At 37.0% G+C, this 24,206-nt stretch overlaps 1 protein-coding gene across 5 annotated transcripts in view; it reads left to right on the forward strand.

Annotated features, from left to right (window-relative positions):
- Positions 1–13,245: 13,245 nt before the first annotated feature.
- LOC145241572 (putative protein-lysine deacylase ABHD14B) overlaps positions 13,246–24,206 on the forward strand; it is an 83,955-nt gene continuing 72,994 nt past the window's right edge. The window contains exon 1 of one of the 5 annotated variants that reach the window (XM_080104652.1): positions 13,246–13,397. The gene's annotated coding sequence lies outside the window, so the exon portion shown is untranslated. Of the gene's footprint in view, positions 13,398–13,849; positions 13,974–24,206 lie in introns of those variants that run through there. The other 4 variants (XM_080104649.1, XM_080104650.1, XM_080104653.1 and 1 more) reach the window with 4 other exon arrangements.

Genomic DNA, 24,206 nt, shown 5'->3' on the forward strand with positions numbered 1-24,206 from the left:
TGATACAACCGAGTGATCGGAAGATTCCAGAGGGGACAGAACGGAACATGAACATAGCTCAGGAGAAGTTGTGAGAAAAGGTTTAGAAGGCTAGCATATTGACTGAAAGTATCGGGCACACAGGTCGGTTCGTGAATAATCTGGGTGAGGTCATAGGCAATGGTGAAATCATGACAGAACCTCCCCTCATCATGTCCTGTTCGAGTGGGTCAGCCATTCCACATTGTGGACATTGAAGTCACCACAAATGTGGATGTTAGCCGAAGGATGAGCAGACAGGATGTGGTCAATTTTCTCAGATATGCTCTTAAAGAGAGTAACTCCGCTGTTGTGGGGGCGATAGAGGGCAAATATAAATGCAGTGGTGTAAGCAAGTGCAACCCAGAAACACATATAAGGTAAATTAGGGTCTTCACTGGAGATGTCCATACCACATGGAAAGCCATCTTTAATTCTTTGTTATTCTATTATTCAGACTAGCCAGGGATTGTAGGGATAGTGAATACTATTATCCCCTGTGCCCACGCTGCAATGATGAAGAGGAGGAGGAAACAAGAGAACACGCGTTCTTTCTTTGCAGCGGGGTGCGGAGTCTCTGGGAGTATGTCGGAGGGGTAATGGCTTGCATCGACCCCGAGCGGTCGGTGCCACTTGATTTAGCGTACGTAGTCGACAATGTGGACGCACCGTTTGACAGGGAGAAACGGTCGGTGTTTCTAGCGATCCTAGCGGTAGCTCGGTTAGTGATGTGGTTTACACGTCTGGGCATTGTCTATGAGGGGCGATCTTTTTCCGATCAGGATCTGGTTGTTTATTTTAAGTTTATGCTTAAAATAAAAATCAGATGTGATTGGAAGAGATTGTCCTGCATAGACTTTGATAGGAGATGGGTGCACAACACTAGTTTGCGCATCCGACGAGGAGCTAGGTTCGAGTTCGTGTTTCCACCCTAGTGGTATTGGTCCTAAGGTGCTGGGGTCTATATTTTTGCTCGGAACCCAGCCCTTTGATTAATACAAGGTTTACCTTGTAATATGGGTAGGAGTAGGGTTATTTAGGCTGAGTAACCACCAAGAGTGGAAGATAAGTTCTTTATTAGGGCCTAGACTTGGGAAGTAAGTGTGTCGATCCTGTCCCCGAGTCTTTATTTTTCATTGGCACTAGGAGAGCTTCCAAAGATGCCCAGTCCACTTGTTTGTTTTGTCCCCGGCCTGTTTTTTCGCCCATTACGTCCTTTATCTTGGAAGACGCCATCCATCCCTATTGACCCCAACCCCAAGTTATTTTCGCAGAAGAGCAGTTCTTTAGATCCTCCACTCCCCACTAGGGAACGGCCTGCTTGCTTTCACCTCTCCCCATGGGGATGGGGACCGGAAGACAGTGGGCGTTCTAATGGACAAATAGCAAGTAGGATGGGAGGGTCCCCTTACTAACCCGTCCCCATAAGCATTTTGTTTATTTGTTTTCTTTTTCGTTCTTTTTGGGTGTTTCATAGTTTGCCCCCCCCCCCATCATCTCACCCCCTTTAAAAAAAAAAAAAATACTTTCTTTTGTTTGTAAATATATATTTTTTTTTTTTTTTTGTAAATACAATTATTCTTTCCAACAGAATGCATGAAGTCGCCTGCCATCCCGTAAACTGGGGAGATGTTTTTAAAGTAGGTCCTGGTAAGAATGAAGGCGTATTTAGCGTGATAGATCTCTAGTGTAGAAAAACTAATAAAGTACTTGTCTTTCGTACAAATCTAGCATACCTTTAGTAAAGACCCGGTTTTTTCCCCAATCCCTTTACTGGCCTTCGTGCCTAAGCTCTTTCAGACCCCAAATGAGGCCTTGGCAGTAAATAATGCCAAGGCCGGGGCCGAAAGGCTAAATAAAAGTTCACTGTTAACTACGGTACAGACCGCATTTGATTCTTGGCCGCCATCTTGGTTACTGATCTGAACTACACCGCCATCTTTGTTCAACACAATGTCTCAAAACTTAACAAATCTAAAAGTTAAAAAAAAAAAAATAAATAAAGTTCAGGGGAAATAATTCAACAACGAGTTAGCTCCCTTGATATTGTAAACCCAATTATTTAACGATCAACAAACCTTCATGTCATGAGATTTGGCAAAAAGCTCTTAAGAAGTATCTTTATGAAAGTTAAACTTTTGACTAAATAGACAGAATGTCTTGGTGATCTTTTAAACCACCGTGAAAACATTACAATGTACTTTACGTGTCATGTTGAAATTAGTATAAATTCCAAAAATTACAAAAAATGAACCAGTGGAAGCTGTGATAGATGTATTTTTTCATCCACTATTATGGTCTGATATATTTTGTTTTCAAAAACAGCGTACCTTTAATTGAAGTCAAGGATAATCTCCCCTGTTTCTCCTTACTGAATTGTTTGCACAGCTCTTTGCCACTAAAACATGATAAAACTTGATGATTTAATAAATTCTATTTTTAGTCAGTATTTATGGTTTAACAAGCAATCATAATTTTGTAAAGGAAATACCCGGATGTACTCATATTTATTACATCACCCTTAGCTAAGTTTTTCCATGGAATTTAACTTTAATATTTTCTTTTTTTAGGCTCTGGACGTTATGGTCGATTATGTTTTTTTCTAAGTCTTTTTAGTTGTGTTCAAGTGACTCTATAAGTCACTTTGTCGGTTGGTTGGTCGGTCGGTCTGTCTGTAACACTTTTGTGCTTGGCCTTTTTGGTTAAGATCAAAGGTCTGTTATTAATAGGTGCTGTTCTTAGCTTTTTAAGCTTTTCTTGGCCTTTTGGCCAAGATCAAAGTTTATTTGTTCCGGCAGATACTGCAAGCAAAGACCATATGTAGGGGCAACCCCACATATAAGACCTTGGTCAATGTAGGGGCAACCCTTCATACCAATTGTCACTATCCAGCTCCCCTACTCCCCGAGAAGTTGGTCTCCATTTCCCCTTAACTCCTCACATTAAAAATCGGCCTTGTGCCTAATTTGCTCGGTGGGGGAGCAAATAAATACTAACCCCACATATAAGACCTTGCTCAATATAGGGGCAACCCTTCATACCAATTGTCACTATCCAGCTCCCCTACTCCCTGGGGAGTTGGTCCCCATTTCCCCTTCACTCCTCACATTAAAAATCGGCCTTGTGCCTAATTTGCTCGGTGGGGGAGCAAATAAGTACCCTTTGGCCAAAATCAAAGTGTACACTACATACTACATGCTGTACTTATGTTTGTAACTTTGTGATATAAAGTGGGGGATCACTTTTCTGTATTAATTTAATGTAAAATGATCACCCACTTTACAACTAGTCAGTCTCAAAGCTATTCAAGTCATTCTCCAGATCATTCAAGTTGTTTTTGAAGGATTCCAGTTATTTTTTAAGCATTCAATTCATTCTTAAGGTCATTCAATTCATTCTTAAGTTCATTAAAGTCATTCTAAGTCATTTACTTTTTATTTATTTAAGTCATTTCAGCCCATTTTTCGGTCATTTTAGTTTATCTTTAAGAATTTCATGTCAATCCTATATTCACGCATTCATTCATTACATGAGAGCACGCAACTAATGGCTATCGGCCTTGTTTCACTCAATCCTCATTACCGTGGTGACATTTGGCACATTGGTATTTCTGGCCTTGAGTTTGGGGATACATCCATTAGAGAATGCTGACTTATAGGGACAGTAATTTCTAATGTGCCACATAGGACTTCCATTGGAATCTTTTGGGTATTTTCCGTGACCTTTGTAGTATACATTAAATGTATATGTAAGATTAATCCCTCACTCTAAATTTTTTAATAATTGTTTCTTTCATCCTACTATCAAGTTTTTTCGGTTTTTTTTTCTTCAAGATTTTATGTGCGATCACCTGAAAAGTAAAATTTCCATGCGGAGTGAAGTGCGATTCATTTGTAAATTTATTTGCTACAGTTTTGAGTAATAATCCGCTAAGTTGCTGTACTACATAAGTGTTCATGGTCGAAGCTGGTATTCCTAGCATGAGGCTTACGTACCTTTCAACATCTCTCTTAGGTTGCTCTACCAGTCGGTATTTATGGCTTAACTAACCAATTATAATTCTTGTTAGGAGGAAAGACCCGGATGTATTCATATTTATTACATCCCCTGATCAAAATTTTCCTGTGAAATTTAGCTTTAATATCTTCTCTTTTTAGGGTCTCAGCATTATCTATTCACTTTTTTTTTTATTCAATTCTCCTTAGCGTGGTGAAATTTGGCAGACTGATACTTCTGGCCTTGAGTTTGAGGATACATCCATTAGAGAATGCTGACTTATAGGGACAGTAATTTCAAATGTGTCACATAGGACTTCCATTGGAATCTCTTCAGTATTTTCCGTGACCTTTGTAATGTACTGCTTGTCTTTTGCATGGAAATTTGTTTTCTTTTATCTCTTATATGACCTGTCCAATTCTTTTGGTTACTATTCCTTCTTTCCAGACCATTCTTCTAATCCTAAAGTTTTTGAAAGCAAAAATTGGCTTATAGACTTTAGTCATCTATTTTTTTTTTTATTGATGGTTTCTTCACCGGAATTGGCAACAGCCTATCAAACCCAGACCCTATTTTTCTTACAAACATTAATTTAGTCGGTGATAAACATGACGTCATATTCAGGTTTAGCCTCACACAAAAACACGCGTTCACATTTCAAGCTATATTACTTGTCATATACATACGCGCACACAAACATACGCGCCCACGTCCACACACGTACATATATTCACGTTCGCGTACATACACTCACATTCACGTGTATACACACACATGCTAACATACACACATGCACTCACATACACGCATGCATGGACAACGTCACTTCCCCTTTCAAAGGAAATCCACATATGCGCAAAAGACCACCGGAAACACCTATAAAAGAAAGAACAATAAGTGGTTTCTTCCTTTTCAGACCAGCCTCCTAGCTGGTCAGTCTACAGACTGACAGCGTGCCTTTTCGGCAGGCGCGCGCATGCGCGTACCTCACACCACTTGCTACTATGTGGGACAAAAAGCTAACAGACCATACGTACACTTTATACGCTTTCTATCTCCATAACCTGGATTGACTTTCTCACTCTATCTCCCCTTCGGCTTTGGTCCATCAAAACAGACATGTGTGCGACACTCTACTCAGCTTAACCCTCTCTTTCTACAGGCCGGCTTGCCACTTCGCATTTCTCTATTGCATTCCCCTTTCCTTCCACGCGCGTAGTCATCAACGGCTGAATGAACACTTGTACACCCAAGACTTTCATTTCTCAACAGAAAATAAATGACATGTTTATTTTATTCCAGCATTTGAGTTATTTGTTTCCTTCATTCAATTCGTTTCATTATTTTTTCTTGTAGCGAGTCTTCTACAAGCATGATTCTATAAACTGACCCAAATTTTTGAATACTTCTTTCATTTGTGTCTACGCCTTGATTCTTCATACACTTACTAATTTGCACAGTGCTGAAATGGCTGCTGCTGCTGTTTATACCTTTGTTCGCTATCTATCTTTCGGCTGCTGCTGCTGCTATTTTCACATGCGCTCATATGTGCTCTGTTACATTAATGTTAGGATTATTTGTTTATTTTGCCAAGATTTTCAGTGTGTTTCTGTTCTAAAATGTTTTCTTTCCCAGTTCTTTATTTTCAAGAGCGTAGCAAAAGGCATTTATTAAGGTTATTTTTTAAATAATACCTGCTTCTTGTTTTTTTCTAACAGTTCATTTCATCTGTGATGAGATTAACAAAACCTTGTCATCTCGACACCAGCTTAAAATCTCGACGTTACTACGGGGCCACACGTTCATCTCACCCAGCACACATTTTGCACGTAGCTAGAAGCTTCGTTTTGGATGCATTATAATTAACCAGCCACTTTTCCTCTCTTTTCTTAAGTAATATGTAGAAAGCAGGTATTATTGTAGATCAGGACCCTCAAGTAAAGAGATTCTACTTTTTAGACAATTACAGTGAATACTCTGACATACGATAAGGTGGGCTGGGGGTCAAAAACAATTATTTTGAAATTTAGAGTGTGAGATCAGTTTCACATACAAATTTAACATAAAATGACCATCAACTTTCTGATCAGATAGCATTTAAATCACAGGTAACCGTTTTAATTAAATCTTACATGTAACCATGTTCTTTATTTTCAAGAGGGTAGCAAAAGGCATTTATTAAGATTATTTTTTAAATAATACCTGCTTCTTGTTTTTTTCTAACAGTTCATTTCATCTGTGATGAGATTAACAAAACCTTGTCATCTCGACACCAGCTTAAAATCTCAACGTTACTACGGGGCCACACGTTCATCTCACCCAGCACACATTTTGCTTCTCCCCTCAACCACATGCCAGCTACAGCCAGTCATTTCTTGCCTTCGACTTTACACGTCCATCTTTTCCAGTGCACACTTTGCTTCTCCCCAACCATGTGCTGTCCTTTTTTTTTTTTGTTTGTCACGCAAGCCCACATACATTTACTAATTTGCACAGTGCTGAAATGGCTGCTGCTGCTGCTTATACCTTTGCTCGCCATCTATCTTTTGGCTGCTGCTGCTGCTATTTTCACAGGCACTCATTAGTGCTCTGTTACATTAATGTTAGGATTATTTGTTTATTTTGCCAAGATTTTCAGTGTGTTTCCGTTCTAAAATGTTTTCTTAAATGTTTTCTTTCCCAGTTTCTTTTGATAAAATTATCTTTTGTCAATAAAAATTAATTTTTTAAATGATGAAAAGTATTTTTATTACTAACTTCTCAGCATTAAAAAAATCCCCCGACACCAAAACAAGAAGCACAATTTATTTCCTTTAACAAAAATATATGTTGCTATCTGCCCTTAAAACACTATTCAGTTAAACAGTTACCCAAAAGCCAGTGACCATTTTACATTAAATGTCTATGTAAAATTAATCCCTCACTTTAAATTGATAGTTTCTTCACCGGAATAGGCAACCGCCTATCAAACACAGAGCGTATTTTTCTTGTAAACATTAACTCTACTAGTGATAAACATGACATCATATTCAGGTTTGGCATGATTCTATAAACTGACCCAAATTTTGGAATACTTCTTTAATTTGTGTCTGTGCCATACTAGCATAGACATGTGATCAAAGGACAACGATTTACAGAATTCTATAAATTCTTTTGCCGTGAACTGCGTTTCATTATCACTGACTAAAGTTTTAAGGAGTCCAAAACGACTAAAATTTTCATAAGGTGCATTTATTGTATTTATTGCAGTCGGATGTCTGCACTTGACAATTTATAGCCACTTAGTGAAACTGTCCACACTGCATAGTCAGCATACAATCGAGTCCGTGGAACATCTGTGTTTGGCCATGGTTGAATCTTTACTGGTGGATCACTTGCTGCCAGTTTTTTTGTTTTTTTTACATAGGTAACACCACTTATCAAGGCCCAGAGGCCACTCGAGGATAAAGGTTAAAAAGTGTACAGTATTCAATTGGACAACATAGTAATCGTTGGTGATGGAAATTCAGTAAATTTGTTAACTTAAGTGGAGCGGCTCATCAAGAACTTGTTTATGTTGGACTTGAAGACAACTATATTGCAGTCAGCTCGAAAGCAGACAAACGGAAGACAGTTTCACAGGCGTGCAGTTCTAAGAAAGAAACTTTGTTCATGGAATCTACATTTAGGTTTAGGCACAGATAAAGAGTGGGGGTAATTATTGATAACATTTTTATTTCGGTTGGCATCTTCTGCACTGTTTCACCACATTTTCTACATCTATTTATCCTCGGCTAATAAGTATAACTTCTCACTAAAGATTTCATTCATGAAATCCATGGATGGTCTGTGTGAAATTCTTTGAGAATTCTTTTGCAGAGTAGCCGGCCTTACTACTCTATCTGCATATAGTAATACCTGTTCGCATATTGAAAAAGAGTGACACACTATTTCCTTTTTTATTTTTCTAGTTCAACCAGACTTGCTTTTTCATTTTTTTTTTTAAAATGAAATCACCCTTCTCTGCTGTTTTTCAGATTTTCTAGCATAACCATAAGTTCTCTAATAATATTGCATAACAAACCCGATAATTCACTTCCATCTCTTAGTGCTGCTATTACTGTTTCTTCGAATGGCGCTGCATACTTAAGTATCTATCTTGATAACTCATCAGTGTGGCCTATCTTCTTTGAAGGTACATATTCTATTTTAAAATTATAATTCAGAAGAATTACACCACAATATTGTAGTCGATTTACCGTGTGAATTGGTATACTATTTTTTCCCAACCAAATATTGTTATCAGCGATTTGTGGTCTGGTTGAAGAATGAATTTTATTTAAAAACCTGCAAAATTTTATTTTATTTTTTTACAGCATAAAAACAATCCTTTTTATGTGCTTTCCACTACATGCATTGCATTTAACATTTTTTTCTTTATTTGGATTCGACTTCAGTTTCACAGTATGTATTCATCATATGCTTTTCTTTTCAATCCAATTATTATTTTTAATATGTATTAGATGCTGGCATTCCTCCGTTACCATTTTCAGTATAGTAATACCTGTTCGCATATTGAAAAAAAAAAAAAATAATAATAATAATAATAATAATAATAATAATAATGGTGAGACCACAAAGATACAATCACTAACGATAAAAAAAACAGCTGAAATATTAAGGAAAACCCTTTTTTTTTCTTTTTCTTTACACAGTGGTCACCACTTATCAAGGCCCGGAAGCCACTCAGGGATAAGGCTAATTGCAAGTACAGTATGTTAGTGTGGAGATTTTATGAAGTGTTTACTTAAGGGGGCGGTTCATTAGGAATTTGTTAACGTTGGACTTGAAGACATCCAAGTTGTAGTCAGGTGGGAAGCAGGCAGACCCTTGAATGCGGAAAATGATACACATGAACCACATGAGTGAGACAGACAAACTGGTGCAGAGGCAAAACATGAAGAAGCGTTACAAGGAATGAAGAACACTGAAGCTGCATATCAACAAGTTCTACATCCCCATCACGCATCCACTTCCGATTGTCCCATACCCCCCCAAAGTGTGATACCAAATAGCTGAGAAGGGTCAAGGAGGATAGAAAGAATGAAGGAGAGAGCCCTGACCAGACCTCTGCTGGACAAACATGAAGAGAACTGGGACATTGGGGAGGCTTAGTGCCACTCAAATTCCAGTATAGACCAATGGGCGCTGCCAATGAGAAATCAATGGTGACAGGCTGTTGCGATAATGCAAATTTATTTGCAAATGCTAGCAAAGGAAGTAAAGAGTGCTGGACGTCTGGGGAAACTTGTTATCACTCAACTTTCAGGGAACACCACAGGTTTTTCAATCAGATCTTTGATGACTTGTGTGAAAGCTCCATGTGAGCCAATATATATATATATATATATATATATATATATATATATATATATATATATATATATATATATATATATATATATAACCATTACTGTTCATCATTATGGCAGCAAGAGAAACTGGAAAAATCAACAAGCAAGAAAACAGAAAATAGAAAGAAAAAGAAAAATGGGAAGAGAAACTACACAAGATTCGTAAGGATGACAAAAGATGAGAATAACGAAAACACTTGGACATGGATGCGAAAAGGACACATAAATCGAGAAACTGAATTCCTAATTACTACAGCACAAGATAACTCAATAAGAACCAACCACATCCAAGCAAAGATCGACAAAACACAAGAAAACAGAAAATGCAGACTCTGTGGACAAAGAGACGAAACAATAAACCATATACTAAGTGGATATAGCAAACTAGCCCGAAAGGAATACAAGAACAGGCATGAGCAAGTGGGAATTGTGTAAACAACTACATCTCTAACGCACAGACAAATAGTACAAGTATAAGCCGGCAACAGTAATTGAAAATGAGAATCACAAAATTCTATGGGGCATTGACAGACAAACAGACAAACCTATCCAAGAAAGAAGACCAGATGTCGTAATAATTAACAAGAAAGAAAAGTCCTGACAAATCGTAAACTTTGCTGTTCCAGCTGACCACAAGATAAATATCAAAGAAAAGGAGAAACAGAGCAAATACACTGAGCTAGCCAGAGAGCTGAAAGGGATATTGATGATAAAAGAAAAAACATCAAGATAGTACCTATAATAGTAGGAGCACTAGGAACAATTCTAAAAAATTGAAAAAAGAAAGAGATTTGAATCAGAAGGATCGCTGTGAAGATACAACGGATAACAATAATGAAAATGGCTGAAATATTAAAGAAAACCCTTGATTGCAGAAACTAATACTCATGAGCCACAGATGCTAATTGGACATATAGAAACTTCTATAGAGGTAAAATACAAAGAAATGCTACAAGGAATCAAGAAAATAGAAACTGTATAATTGTAACTTACCTCCCCCCCCCCAAAAAAAATGATGGCATCAACTAATAGCAGATGGAGCATGTTAGGACGATACAAAAGTATAATTCAAGGAGAATAATTCTTTACTTCTTTGGGCAAAGTTGCCTCCCTTTGTTCGTAATCCTAAACTTTAAATTCTCATGAGATCAACAACCGGAAGCAAAGATTGGAAGGAAAACACAGTGACTTTCAAAATGGAGAAATAGCATCATTCCCGTTCGTTCCAGTTATCATACTTCAACTTCTATTTGTATTATTTTCAAATTGTTGTTATGTGTGTGTGTCTCCATATTAAACGTATATCGTTATGTAACAGCGAGTGATTTTCTTATTTGTTCAGAATTATTCCAATCTTTCATCATATGCTGTAAACATACCCACGTGAAGGCTGGACACCCTGCGATAAGATATTTTATATTATATTGACTCTAATGCATCCCACGATATAACAAAGCAGATAAAAGAAGATAGAAAGACCGAGAAGAGAAAACACTAACCAGACCTCCACTGGATGAGTGCAAAGAGGACTGGAACCTTGGAGAAGATTATTGCCACTCAAATTCCAATGAGGTCAGTGGTAAATGTCTATTGCGATAATGCAAATTAATTTGCAAATGGTATTGAAACAAGTGGGGAGTATTGGAAATCTGGGGAGACTTGTTTTCACTCAGACTCCAGGAAACACCACAGGTTGTTCTCGAAGACAAATCTTTGATGTTGACCTGTGTGAAAACTCCTAGTGAGTGAATAATAATAACAACAACAACAACAACAATTGCAACAACTACAATCATAACAACAACTACAATAATAACAAAGTGAGGCGAGTCAAGGAGGATGGAAAGACTGAGGAGAGAAAGCACTGACTAGACCTCCACTGGATAAGTGCAAAGAGGACTGGGACCTTAGGGAGGCTTATTGCCACCCAAATTCCAATGAAGACCAATGGTTGTTGCCAACAAGAAATCATTAATAAATGGCTGTTCTGATAACAAAAATTTATTTTTCATTTAATCTAAGGGCAATGATGTTAACACCTTTATTATCCAATGTATTCCATACTGTTTTTGCTGATTGCAATGTTTTTTTTGCGTGCGCGCATTCAATTTTTTGTTTGTGCGTGAAATTGATGTAGAGTTGGGCCCAGGATGGACCCCTCAGGGACTCCAGCATTAATACTGTGGGCCTCTGATTTTTGCCCATCAACCACTACTCTTATGAGCCTATCAGAGAGAAATGATTTAATGATTGAGAAAACATTTCCAGTTATACCGTAGCTGGAAATCTTGTGAAGTAGGCCCTTATGCCATACTTTATTGAAAGCCTTTGATATGTCAAGAGCAATTGCTCTATAAAGGAAACCTTTGTTGAGAGATTCACTAATCCTATGAGATATAACCGTTAGCACATCTGCTGTAGATCTGGCAGAACGGAAACCATATTGCATGTCACTAAGAAGGTTATTTCTGCTGAGGTGGTTGACTACTTCTCTATTTAATATGGATTCCAGCAACTTGCTCATGACACTCAGGAGACTTATTGGTCTAGACTTACTGAGAGTGTGGTAAGTATGGAGGCAAGTTCTGGTTGAAGCTTTTTCAACACTATAATTGGGATGCCGTCAGGGCCAGTGGCTTTACTGGAATCAAGGCTCTTGTTTTATTCAACTTCTTGTTAATAGCAAAATATTTCGGAAAGAAAAACTGTTGATTTTATTTATTTATTTAATTAGTCCGAAAAACAGAAAGATTTAGGTTAAAAAAAAAAAAAATTACGTACGTAAGTTTCCAGTAGCGGCCATTGGTTAGCCAGAGTTAAAACACTAAAAACTAATTCCGATAAGAAAAGTAACTTATCTGGCCTTTGATAACATTTCTTATATATTTGCTTTTTTTTTAAACCACTTCTTTGTACGTAATAGTCGAAAAGGGAAGACGAAAAAAAAAAAAAGAAAGATTTACAATGCAAAAAACAACAAACAAACAAAAAACAAACAAAAACAAAACAACAGTCGATTTTATTAATTTATTTTATTATTTTTATTCAAATTCCAGTTCAATGAACAATTCTCTTTCAATAGAATAGCCGGAATGTGTGTTTCGTTTCATATGCCCTACGTTTTAAATTTTGCAATTTTGATTTACCATGTGATTTTAGCCATTATTTATTTATTTATTTATTTATTTTCGAACTCTCTCCGTCAAAATAGCCAGAATTACATTGCTTAATACCCGGAAAACTACTCATTTACGGAAAATTTAGATGCGATATTTTATGTTATAAGTGGTGGCCATTGTTGTACGCGCAAGCGCACATATATTTTTTTATTACATGAAACCTGCGGAAAAGTATCTTTTCAGTATCGTGAAAACTAGTTGCCGGCCCCAATTGTAAATACGATATTCGTTTTCAGCACACTCAAAAACCCCTAGAAAACAAGTTTTTTAAGGTAGGTTTTGTGTTAGCCAGGCCACAATTACAAAATTTTTCGTTACCCCCTCCAAAAAATGTGACCATAAAGTGTGCTTATTTTACGTTAAATTAATATAGAGAAGCGATCCTCCACTTTTTTAAACTATAATTTTTTCACATCTTGGAAACTACAAAAAGGCGAGAAACACACACATTCCTTCCGCGGCACTTGCAGACAAAGGATGCTTTAGAGAGGATGCGATGCTTTGTGTACCACGGATTTTTGGGCACTCAAATAAAATAAAATTATTATTATTATTATTTTTATTTATCTTGTAAATATAAAAAAGAATTATCATTCAATTTATAACCTTTTAATTGAAATTAAAAAATATACACGAATAAATAAGAAGAAGAAGAAAAAAAGAAAATCGTTACGGAAATTACCGAAGATGTCCGAATGAAACTATTTGTCGACTCGGCATTTTTTAAAAATCAGTTTCCGACTTTTATAGTTTGTCAAGTAATTTGTCACGCGTCTAACGAAACACAGAAAAGCCGAGGACGTTAAAACGGGTATCGTTTTGAATTGATTGTTTATTTTTATTTTTTTTTAGTAGAAAATAATTTAATTAGAGATTTTTTTCTGTTTTAAATATTATCAACATTTTCTTATCAAGTTTTGCTATTTTTTGCTGCTATCAGCATGTTTTGCGAAAAGTTTTTGTTATTGTTATGTTGCGTGATTAAAACAAAATTATTGTTACACTGTTGTACATCCGTAATATACTATGGATGTACAAACGGGTATCAAATGTATTTACATTCTCACTACTGGATTTGAATGCTTATATAAAATTACGTTTATTGTACTGAGGATTGATTATTCGTATTGGGACACGTAGTAGCGCAATGGCTAAAGTACTTGGTGAAATTCGGTTGCAAAGTTATTCTTTTGGAGGTTGAAGGTTCAGTCCTCAATGCGGGCGACACTCGAAATACAATTGCGAATTATTTAAAGTCATGGTTGACGGAACGATAGCATGATATCGGCGTGGATTAAATTAAGAGCTCCGTTCGAAATTCTGTGCAGATTCCCGAGTTCGACTGAAAGATTCTCGAGTTTGACAAGTTGCACTTGAAGAAGATTAGGTATTTCTTTTAGGACACCTGCCCCAGCGTAGTATAAACACCCCCAACCTCCCCATGTTAAGAACGGCTTTCGAAGTTTGGGTGGGTGGGTGATTATTCCGAAAGACGTTCTTAACATGGGGAGGTTGGGGGTATTTATAATACGCTGGGGGCGTTGTAAAAATTTACCGAAGGTTAGACGTTACATCGATTGAAACGTTGTTAAGATAACACTCAGGATGATAACAGTTTTTCAAAGAATCCAAATAATACGTTATTTGCGGTTTATTTTATTTATTTAGCTGGCGTACACGAGTGGGGCCGGGGCCCTCATAGCGAAATACGCATCGCACGCATCGCGGCTCCGATGTTGTACCCAGCGCGTTTCAGGGAGCGATCATTAATCTGAAAAGAAAGGAAAGAACTGTGTCCTTTTTTTATTTTTATTTTGGCTTTAACTTTGCGCTTTTCTGATTATTTTATTATGTTATGTAATTTATTTATTTTTATTTTTTGTATTTTTTATGACCTACCCCAGAAACATCTCCAACTACCCCATGTTAAGAACGGCTTTCGGAATAAACACTCCCAACCTCCCCATGTTAAGAACGGCTTTCAAGGTTGGAGGATGCTTATTCCAAAAGCTGTTCTTAACACGGGGAGGTTGGGGTGTTTCTAATATGCTGGGGCACGCCGTAAAAATTTATTTTGGCTAGATATTTTATTTTTGTCGGAAACTATGGTTATTTTTATTTTTGAATAAAAATGATTATTAAAGCAAAAACAGTTGTTTTCGTCGAGTAGTTTTTTTTTTTTTTTTTTTTAATTCAACAAAATAAAAGGTACTCATGCACTCATGCAGTCCCTATTTACAATGCCTCCCCACGGGACAGTTAGACACCAGGGTCGTTTTTTAACGCGGAGAAAAGGAACAAAAATAAAAATTGTCTCAGTCGTGAAGGATTTCTCCTCCACTGACAGAGAAAAAGAAATTGAAGTGCAGTGCAGCATCTGAAGAACAGATACTGCACTTTGATCTTGTCCCGAAAGGTACTCATGCATGCAGTGCAATTATTGATCCGTGCTGAAATTATAACGTTATTATTTAGAAAGCCATTCTTAACATGGGGACCGGAGGAGGGTATATATCCAACAAGCGCTAATCCGGACTTGCACTAATTTTACTGTTAATAATTACCTATAACTATAATCTCCGGCAAAAAAATATCCAGCAGAAAAAAAAAAACAAAACAAAAAAACATATAATAACAAAATAATCCGAAAAAGAAAAGCGCAAAGTTCAAGCCAAAAAAAAAAAAACAAGGCCTCACACGCCAAAATTCTTTCCATCCTTTTCAGAGTAATGAACGCTCCCTGGAACGTGCTGCGTACAACATTGGAGCCGATACATATTTCGCTATGGGGGGTCTCACTCGTGTATGTCTGCAATTTTTTTTTTTTTTTTTTTTTGATTGCATTTTCACCTCCAACAAGGCACATTGCCACTTTGATGTAGGGGGCTACTGTCAGGGACATAATTTGGTATTATGTAGGGAATTGAGCAGCAAGACGTCTGTTTATATTACACTTGAACTTTTATCATGTCAGGGAAACAAGGACCCGGAAGTGAATTCCAAAGTCTAGCAGTCCGAAGGAAGAAACTATTACTTTAATAGTTTCTTCCTTCGGACTGCTTCTCTTTCTGGCATCTATGGATTTCTACCGTGTAGGGGTGGAATTTTGCTGCTTGTCGAGTTTGTCAGGAGTATTTACGTTGAGGGGGGTACAAGGGCTTGTAGTTTGTCTGAGCATCTACAATTAAAATACTTGTAAAACAGTTTGTAGATGGGGCAGAGGCTGAGGCTTGGCTGACAGTGCTGGACCTATTAGGTTGGCGACTCTCTTTTGAACCCTGTCTAAGAGTGAGAGACTAGTAGCAGATGCACCAGCCCAACTGTGTCAACAATACTCCATACATGGGCGAATGGTGGCCTTGTAGGGGTACAGGACTACAGGATACTCTATAGTTCATAATGCTCCCTACTCATCTCTATAAGGTGCAAATCCAGAGTTCAACCTAATTTAAAAAAAAAAAAAGAAAATTTATTACGATGTACCATTACCCGTCATGTAACGAAAATTTCATATTCCAAAAATCACGTAAATTGATCAAGTATTTTTTAAATCAAAATTCAGTGGTTGTTAAGATAGTTGATAGATCGATATTTTTTTCTAAATTAAAGAAAAAAACAACAGTACTTACTTGCCATGTCGAAAATAGTAATATATTCACAAATTACGAAAATTTATCGAGTAGAAAGTTATTTATAGTTAAAAATAATTTTTACGTAAAATAAGGGGAAATGGCATTTACCCTAGATGTGAACACCTTGAAGATTGCAAATACAGGGAACACACTTATCTCTCTTTTTGCCACAGACGTTTTGTTTTAGCCGATAGCAATAGACTTTTTTTTTTTTTACTAAAAACACAACAGTAGTTGTTCTACTCAATGCATTTTTATAATTTTTTTATATATTACTATTTTCGACATAACAATTTTGGCTTAAAATCAAGTATTTAAAACATCAATTTGTCATCTCAATCTTAACAAGCACCCAAAATGGTTTCATTTCATTATGCATAGTTTCTACATTCTGCATAATTATGTAGAATTTAAGATGAAAATGTTCTAACAAGTACGTATTAAAAATCAACATTAAAAAGGTTAGTTGGTACACATCAGCACTCTGACCATTTCTTTTTTAACTTAGAAAATTAAATCGTACAAGTAAGCGAAATCCGTTGGCAAAGTCGCTAGAAAAATGGTGGGATCCTTCTATTGATCCAGTAGATATCTCACTGCTGATGCAATTCTCTATCTTTATAAAGGCCAGGTACGTCCAAGGATGGAGTACTGTTGCCACATCTGGGTAGGAGCTGCTAGAAAACCTTATCCTGTCTTGACAGAGTTCAAAATAGACTTCGTAGCCTAGTAGAGGATGCCCTTTTCTCTTCCCTGCAACCTCTTTCTCACAGAAGAGATGTTGCGAGCCTGTCTTTGCTTTATTCTTATTTTCATGACAATTGCTCGTCTGAGCGCCAATCTTTCGCCAAACTTTCACGAGAAACACTCGTCTGGCTGAAAACACTATCAATAATTTTCCCCACTCTTTCTATGCCTAAATCTAAACATAGATTCCATGAACAAAGTTTCTTTCTTAGAACTGCACACCTGTGGAACTGTCTTTCATTTGCATGCTTTCCAGCTGACTTTTTTTTTTTTTTAAATAGACTTCACCACTTAACAAGGCCAAGAGGCCACTCGAGGATAAGAGTTAAAGAGTGTACAGTAGAAATTAGACAATATAGTAAACAAGTTCTTGATGAGCCGTTCCCCTTAAGTAATCCAATTTACCAAATTTACACATCTAACGATTACTATGACATTGTCCCATTGACTACAGTACATTTTTTAATGCTTATCCTCGATTGGACGTACTTGGCTCTTATATAGATAGAGAATTGCATCATTAGTGAGATATCTTGTGGAGCGGTAGAAGGATCCCACCATTTTCCCAGCGACCTTGGCCACAGACTTGATGTATGTGTTCCATTTAAGATCAGGTGTAAAGGTCAAACCCAGGAGCTTATCAAAAAGGTTACATATGCAAATTAAGACACGGTTGAATTTGAGCATATAAGAAGCCGTTATTTCGTTCATTGGAGAAAAGATTTTTTGTTTACTCAGAGTCATTTTATATGTATGGTAAATTTGAGTGTCAGTGGGAAAAAAAGAATGACAGATTTTTTTTTTTTTATGAATGTTGAAATGGGAAGAGAAAACGGATTGTCGTTTGTTTGTGTGTCTCGAGAATCTTGCTAAAGAAGAAAAACTTTTTTCTTTCTTTTTTACATGAACATTCAACAGTTTAAAACTTTAATTTCAATACTTCAGTTTATCATACTGAATTAGTTGCACAACTCTTCCCCATTAAAAGATATGATAAAACTCTAATATAATTTGATAAATTCTATTTTTACTTGTGATTATTTTTCTGTTGGATCATTTTTTTGCAAGTATGTAATAATGTTTTCACCTGAAATGTGTTAATTTAAAGGATCATTAATGTAAACAAGCACCTGAATTCTATTCAATTTCAAATTGTGATAATCAATTTTATTTATTTTTTTTTTTTTTTAGTTATTTTGATAAAATTCCGATTGAAACTCGGTCCTGGATATGACCTTAAACTATATCCAGTGGTGAGGCCCCAGCTTGCGGGCTTTGGGGAGTGTGGAGCCATCCTTTAATTACCATTGCTCCCAGGTCTACTCTGATCCGGAGTGGTAGTACCTGTTAGGGTCCCAACTATGGGTTAAATAGAAACCGACTTGAAAACAACAAATATATTCTATTAAAAATTTTTTCTTCAAAATCTTTGGATTCGGCATTAAATAACTCAAAAAGGGTTGATATGCCGTGAAACAAAAACAACCAACCAACCAACCAACCAACCAACCAACCGATTGGAACAAAATTTAATCTTTTCTCTTTATGAATGTGGAATTCTATTTTTCCCCCTGCTCAGTTTGTGGAAAAGGGTATCAAGAGCAGTTTAATTTTTTGGATACTTGTAACGATTGGGTACACAAGAAGTGCAGTGGAAGTACTGTGGGAGGATGACCAATTTGTGTGAAACAAGTGTAAGACAATGGAGAGATGACAGCTCATATGTAGAGAAATATATCTGTACGATACTATTGATGATCCCCATCCCTAAGTGTTACAAAGAAAAAGGAAATATAAAAAAATAAAAGGAAGGTTTATTGGGTAAAAAAAAAAATAGGGTTTATCAGTAGACAATGAATCAGAATTTGTTCCTTAATGCAGACAAAAGAGAGCTAAAGTAGAGGTTCTAATTAAAGTGTAGCAATGACTAACAAAAGGATCGAACAATGGACCTAAGATATATTTAGATTTGGTTTGCGGGTACTTTAAGTTTGAAATGGATTTGTTTTTATGAGTTTTATTTTATTTTTTTACTTGTGGACCTGTGCATTCCCCTTGACCGCCATAACAACTGCACGCCTGTGGAACTCTCTTCCGTTTTCCTGCTTTCCAGTTGACTACGATTTGGTTGTCTTCAAATCCAATGTAAACAAATTCTTGATGAGCCGTCCCCTTAAGTAATCCAATTTACCAAATTTCCGCTACTAACGATAACTACGATATTGTCCCAGTGACTACCATACGCTCATTAGCCCTTAATCTTGAGTGGCTTCCCGGCCTTGATAAGTAGTGACTCTTTTATAAAAAAAGAAAGATAAGACTATGGAGAATGAATCCACTGCACACAACCTTGGAGTCAGCGAGCTATCGAGTGGGAGTGGGGCACGCATGGTGATACGATTGGAGCACAAGGTGGAGCAAGTGTCAGTGCAATTGGAAGAGTTAGGAGTGGATGGAGGAAGTTCATGGCACTTCTGTCATTACTAACTAGCATAGTATTACCACTGTCTCTCAGGCATGTGTGCATAATCTGATGATGTCTGGAAGTAAGAGTTGAGGACATGCGTTGCATGGGGAGAAATATGAAAATGATATGCTGGCTGTTTAATGTGAGTGTTAAAGACCGACACATCTGACAACCTCAGATGAAGATTAAATTTGGACGGTAAAGATAGATGTGTGCAGAACAGGAGACTTTGATGGTATAGTCACATTGAAAGAATGGATGGCAGTTCTTGGGTCAGTAGATGTTATGTTCGGCATAATCACGTTGACGTACCGGTTCTCCTCAGATCACGAAGTTAAGCAATGAGCCAGATGGGTGACCTTTGGGAATTCTAGGCGCTGTGTGTGCTCTTTGCTTATCTAGGCATTTGTTTCCAGTCGTCTTGTACACACTTCATTTGCCACTGGTATTTAACAATGTTGAATTAAGAGAGGTGTGGTTGGGGTTTGCACAACTCTTGCCACACAAATTCCCTGCACTCTTAAAGTCCGTATTCATAGTTTGTTAAAACTGAAGGCAGCTACAATAGATATTTTATGTTTTTGATGGGTTAAATTTTTTTGCAAATATCTTTGTACGTTTATGTATGGATTTCATATAATCTTTATGACTAAAAGTTGTGATTAAATCAGGTTTCTTTTACGTTGTTAAAATATTTATGAAGAAAGCGGTTCTTAATATGAGTAGGGAGAACTTTTAAAATTATTCTGTACTTTCACCTTACAATAAAAAAAGATACTGTAAAAAAAAAAAGAAAAGAAAATGCAGACTCATTATTTGAGTAAGCTATTATATAAAGGAGAGTTGTATGTGTATATGTGCCTAAAGAGGAATGGGCTGGGTGGTTGAAAAAGGAAGTGGTTGAGAAAGATAAGCGAGATGGATAGAGAAAGATAGAAAGAAGTTTTCAATATAAATATGCTCTATTTTTGTCAGGGCAATGTCGGATAGTCCTGCTGATAGTCCTGCTGAAAGGAAAATGAATGCAACCCAGTCGAAACCTATTTTGCTGTAAATATTAGGCCATGAGGCAATAGTCATCCTTACGGGCATCCATCCGTGCTAATTGGTCGAGTCACAAAGAAAAGAAAAAATTGAAAACAAACACACACACACACACACACACACACACACACACACACACACACACACACACACAGTCCTCCCTCTCTCTCTGAATTCGTTTGGTTCAGTCATGAGTTCCTATTTTATTTTTTTTGCGAAATGTTTAATGACGGTCGCGTCTCACAAGAACAGAAGGCATTTTTAAAACCTTCTTTTCACCAATGTAATCCCACTACTGGCCATATTTTCTTTCCCAGTTGAACGAGTATTAATGCGCATGCGTGTTACAAAACATCCCCTCCTCCCAATGCTAAGAATGGCCATCGCCACTGACATTTATTAAGTAATGCAATGGAAAAAATGTCTTAATATTCAGAAAACTACTTGTCTGCGCAAAATTTAAATGTCATATTCGTTTTCAGCATACCCGGAAACCTATAAAAGTCATTTTAAAAGTTAATGTTCCTTCACATCAAAAAAAAATCTTCTTGGAAAAATGCTGAACAATATAAGTTCTTCCCCTCTCTCAGTTTCTCCTCTCTCTCTCTCTCACCTCTCTTTCTTCCTCTAATCTTTTTCTCCTCTCCCTCATTTTCCCCCTCTCTTTGTTTCTGCCCTCTCCTTTCCCCCTCTTTCTATCTCCCCCTTTCTTTCTGTCTTTCTGCCCATCTTTTTCTTCCTCTCCTTCTTTTTTTCTCTCTCTTTCCGCCCTTCACTCTTTCCCCCTTCTGCCTTTCTCCCTCCTCTCTCTTTCTATCCCCTCGCTCTTCCTCCCTCTCTATCTCCCTCCTTCTCTTTCTCGTTTGTTCCCGTCTCTATTTTTTCTCCCCCCCATCCTCACCTCTCATCAAATCTGTTACAAAAATAGCATTATTGCTGATACTTATCTTTTTAAATGAATCATTCATTTTTTTTTTTATTATTTCATTTGTTTGTAGGGCAAATTATTTTATTATTCTTTAAATATTTCCATGAAAAACGTTGGAATGTTTTTCCTTCTACAGAACTAAGATGTCACATTCCAAAAATCACGTAATTTAATCAAGTAGTATTTTTTTTTACACAAGCATCACCACTTATCAAGGCCCAGAGACCACTCGAGGATAAGGGTTAAAAGTGTACAGTAGTCAATTGGACAATATAGTAATCGTTAGTAATGGAAATTCGGTAAATTTGTTAACTTAAGTGGAACGGCTCATCAAAAACTTGTTTACGTTGGACTTGAAGACAATCAGATTGTAGTCAACTGGAAAGCAAGAAAATGGAAGGTGTGCACTTCTAAGAAAGAAGCTTTGTTCAAATTTACACCTAAGCGAGTCAATGTTTTGTCGGCTATGATGAAATCCGATTAAATAAGAGGAGACAAATCAGTTCGAAGTATCGAGGTCAAAAATCAGCCATATGTTCAGTATAGGTTAGCAGTAAAATCACTAAAAATCGTAACAAGTATTTTTATGGAATGTGCTCTAATGAACTCATTGTACTTGTGTCCCCTCGATATATATACTCCCTGACAAACCTGCTTAGCAACAAAATCAAACCCCTTCACATAGTGGTCCCTAAATGCTGGAAAGCCTTCTAGTCTAATAGTTTAACTTCCTTCCTTCGGACAGCTGAATTATGCCCCCCCCCCAGTAAATTACTTCTGTGACTGTACTGACATGCAGAAGTTTAAATGTAATGTAAACCAACATCTTGCTCATCTCCTCTAAACATAGTCCCAAATAGTTTTCCCTTACATCTGAATGGCAATGTGTCTTGTTTGGGGTAAACATGAGTCAAAAAAAAAAAAATTAATTTTCTTGAATAAAAAAAAAAATACTTGATCAAAATATGTGATTTTTGGAATATGGCATCTTCGTTCTGTAAAAAATATGTACATCATACAGACTTTTCTGTATGTTCTTTACTTTTAATTGCCGCCATAAAGTACTAATTTGAATAAGCACCAAAAAACTGCTACTACAAAAAACTAAAAATTATGTGATTTTTGGAGTATGGCATCTTCGTTCTGTGACGAGTATGTACACAGCATAAAGAATTTTCTGTAATTTTGTTTTTTTTAACTAAGTGTGATTCTAAATTAGCACCTTTTTTATAATCATAATCTGAAACTTGTGTCACCAATTCTTGTATATGTGACTGTGTCTGTTTTTATCGCTTCTACGTGACTTACACATTGTGATTATCTTTTATGATTTACTATTATCGTTCAATTGCTTATTGGAATAAAATAAATCAAAGGCATAAGAAGTGCTTGTGTAGATTGGTAAATCTTTTAAACTAACGCATTTCAGGTGAAAACATTGTGTACATACATGTCATGGCAAAATTAGTATAAATTCCATAAATTATAAAAAAATGATCCAGTAGAAAAATAATTACAAATAAAAAGGTGCTAAATTAAATAGAGAAATAGTCAACCACCTCAGCAGGAATAACCTTCTTAGTGACACACAATATGGTTTCCGCTCTGCAAGATCTACCGCAGATGTCCTGACGGTTATATCCCACAGGATTAGTGAATCTCTTGACAAAGGCTTCCTTTCTAGGGCAATTGCTCTTGACATATCAAAGGCCTTCGACAAGGTATGGCATAAGGGTCTACTTCACAAGATTTCCAGCTACGGTATAACTGGAAATGTTTTCTCAATCATTAAATCATTTCTCTCTGATAGGCTCATATGAGTAGTGGTAGATGGACAAAAATCGGAGGCCTGCAATATAAATGCTGGAGTCCCTGAGGGATCAATCCTGGGCCCAACTCTCTTCCTGATCTACATCAATGACCTCCCTAAACACATACTTAAATCATTCGTTGACATCTATGCTGATGACACGACCATCTACGGCAACACATCAAAGGCTGTAAATGACAAAGTTTTCTCTGATTCTCTCTCCTCTGATCTCGAGCGCGTGGTTCAGTGGGGGAAGATGTGGCTAGTTACCTTTAATGCATCCAAAACCAAACTCCTATCCTTACATCATCAACGCTCTGATCCCCAGCTGACATCAATTGTGATGGATGGCTCTTGTCTGGGTGAGGCCCCGTGTTTTGATGGGCTTCTGGGTTTGACCTTTGCTCCTGATCTGAAATGGAACACGTACATCAAATCTGTTGCCAAGGTCGCTGGAAAGATGGTGGGATCCTTCTACCGCTCCAGAAGATATCTCACTACTGATGCAATTCTCTATCTATATAAAAGCCAAGTACGGCCAAGGATGGAATACTGTTGCCATATCTGGGCAGGAGCTGCCAAAAACAGCCTATCATGCCTTGACAGAGTACAAAATAGACTTCGGGGTTTAGTGGGGGATGCCCTTTTCTCTGCCCTGCAACCCCTCTCCCACAGAAGAGACATTGCGAGCCTATCCTTGTTTTATCGTTATTTTCATGGTGGGCGCTCGTCTGAACTCCAATCCCTGGTCCCCCCTCGCCAATTTTTCATGAAAAACACCCGTCTAGCTGAATCCACTGTGAAAAATTTCTCCCGCTCTATATCTGTGCCCAAATCAAAATGCGGATTCCATGAACAAAGCTTCTTTCTTAGAACTGCACGCCTGTGGAACTCTGTTCCGTCTGCCTGCTTCCCTCCGGACTACAACTGTGATGTCTTCAAGTCTAATGTTAACAAATTCCTAATGAACCGCCCCCTTAAGTAAACACTTC

Source organism: Euprymna scolopes, chromosome 20 (assembly GCF_053919585.1).
Source record: "Euprymna scolopes isolate OS-2025 chromosome 20, ASM5391958v1, whole genome shotgun sequence".
Lineage (NCBI taxonomy): Eukaryota > Metazoa > Mollusca > Cephalopoda > Sepiida > Sepiolidae > Euprymna > Euprymna scolopes.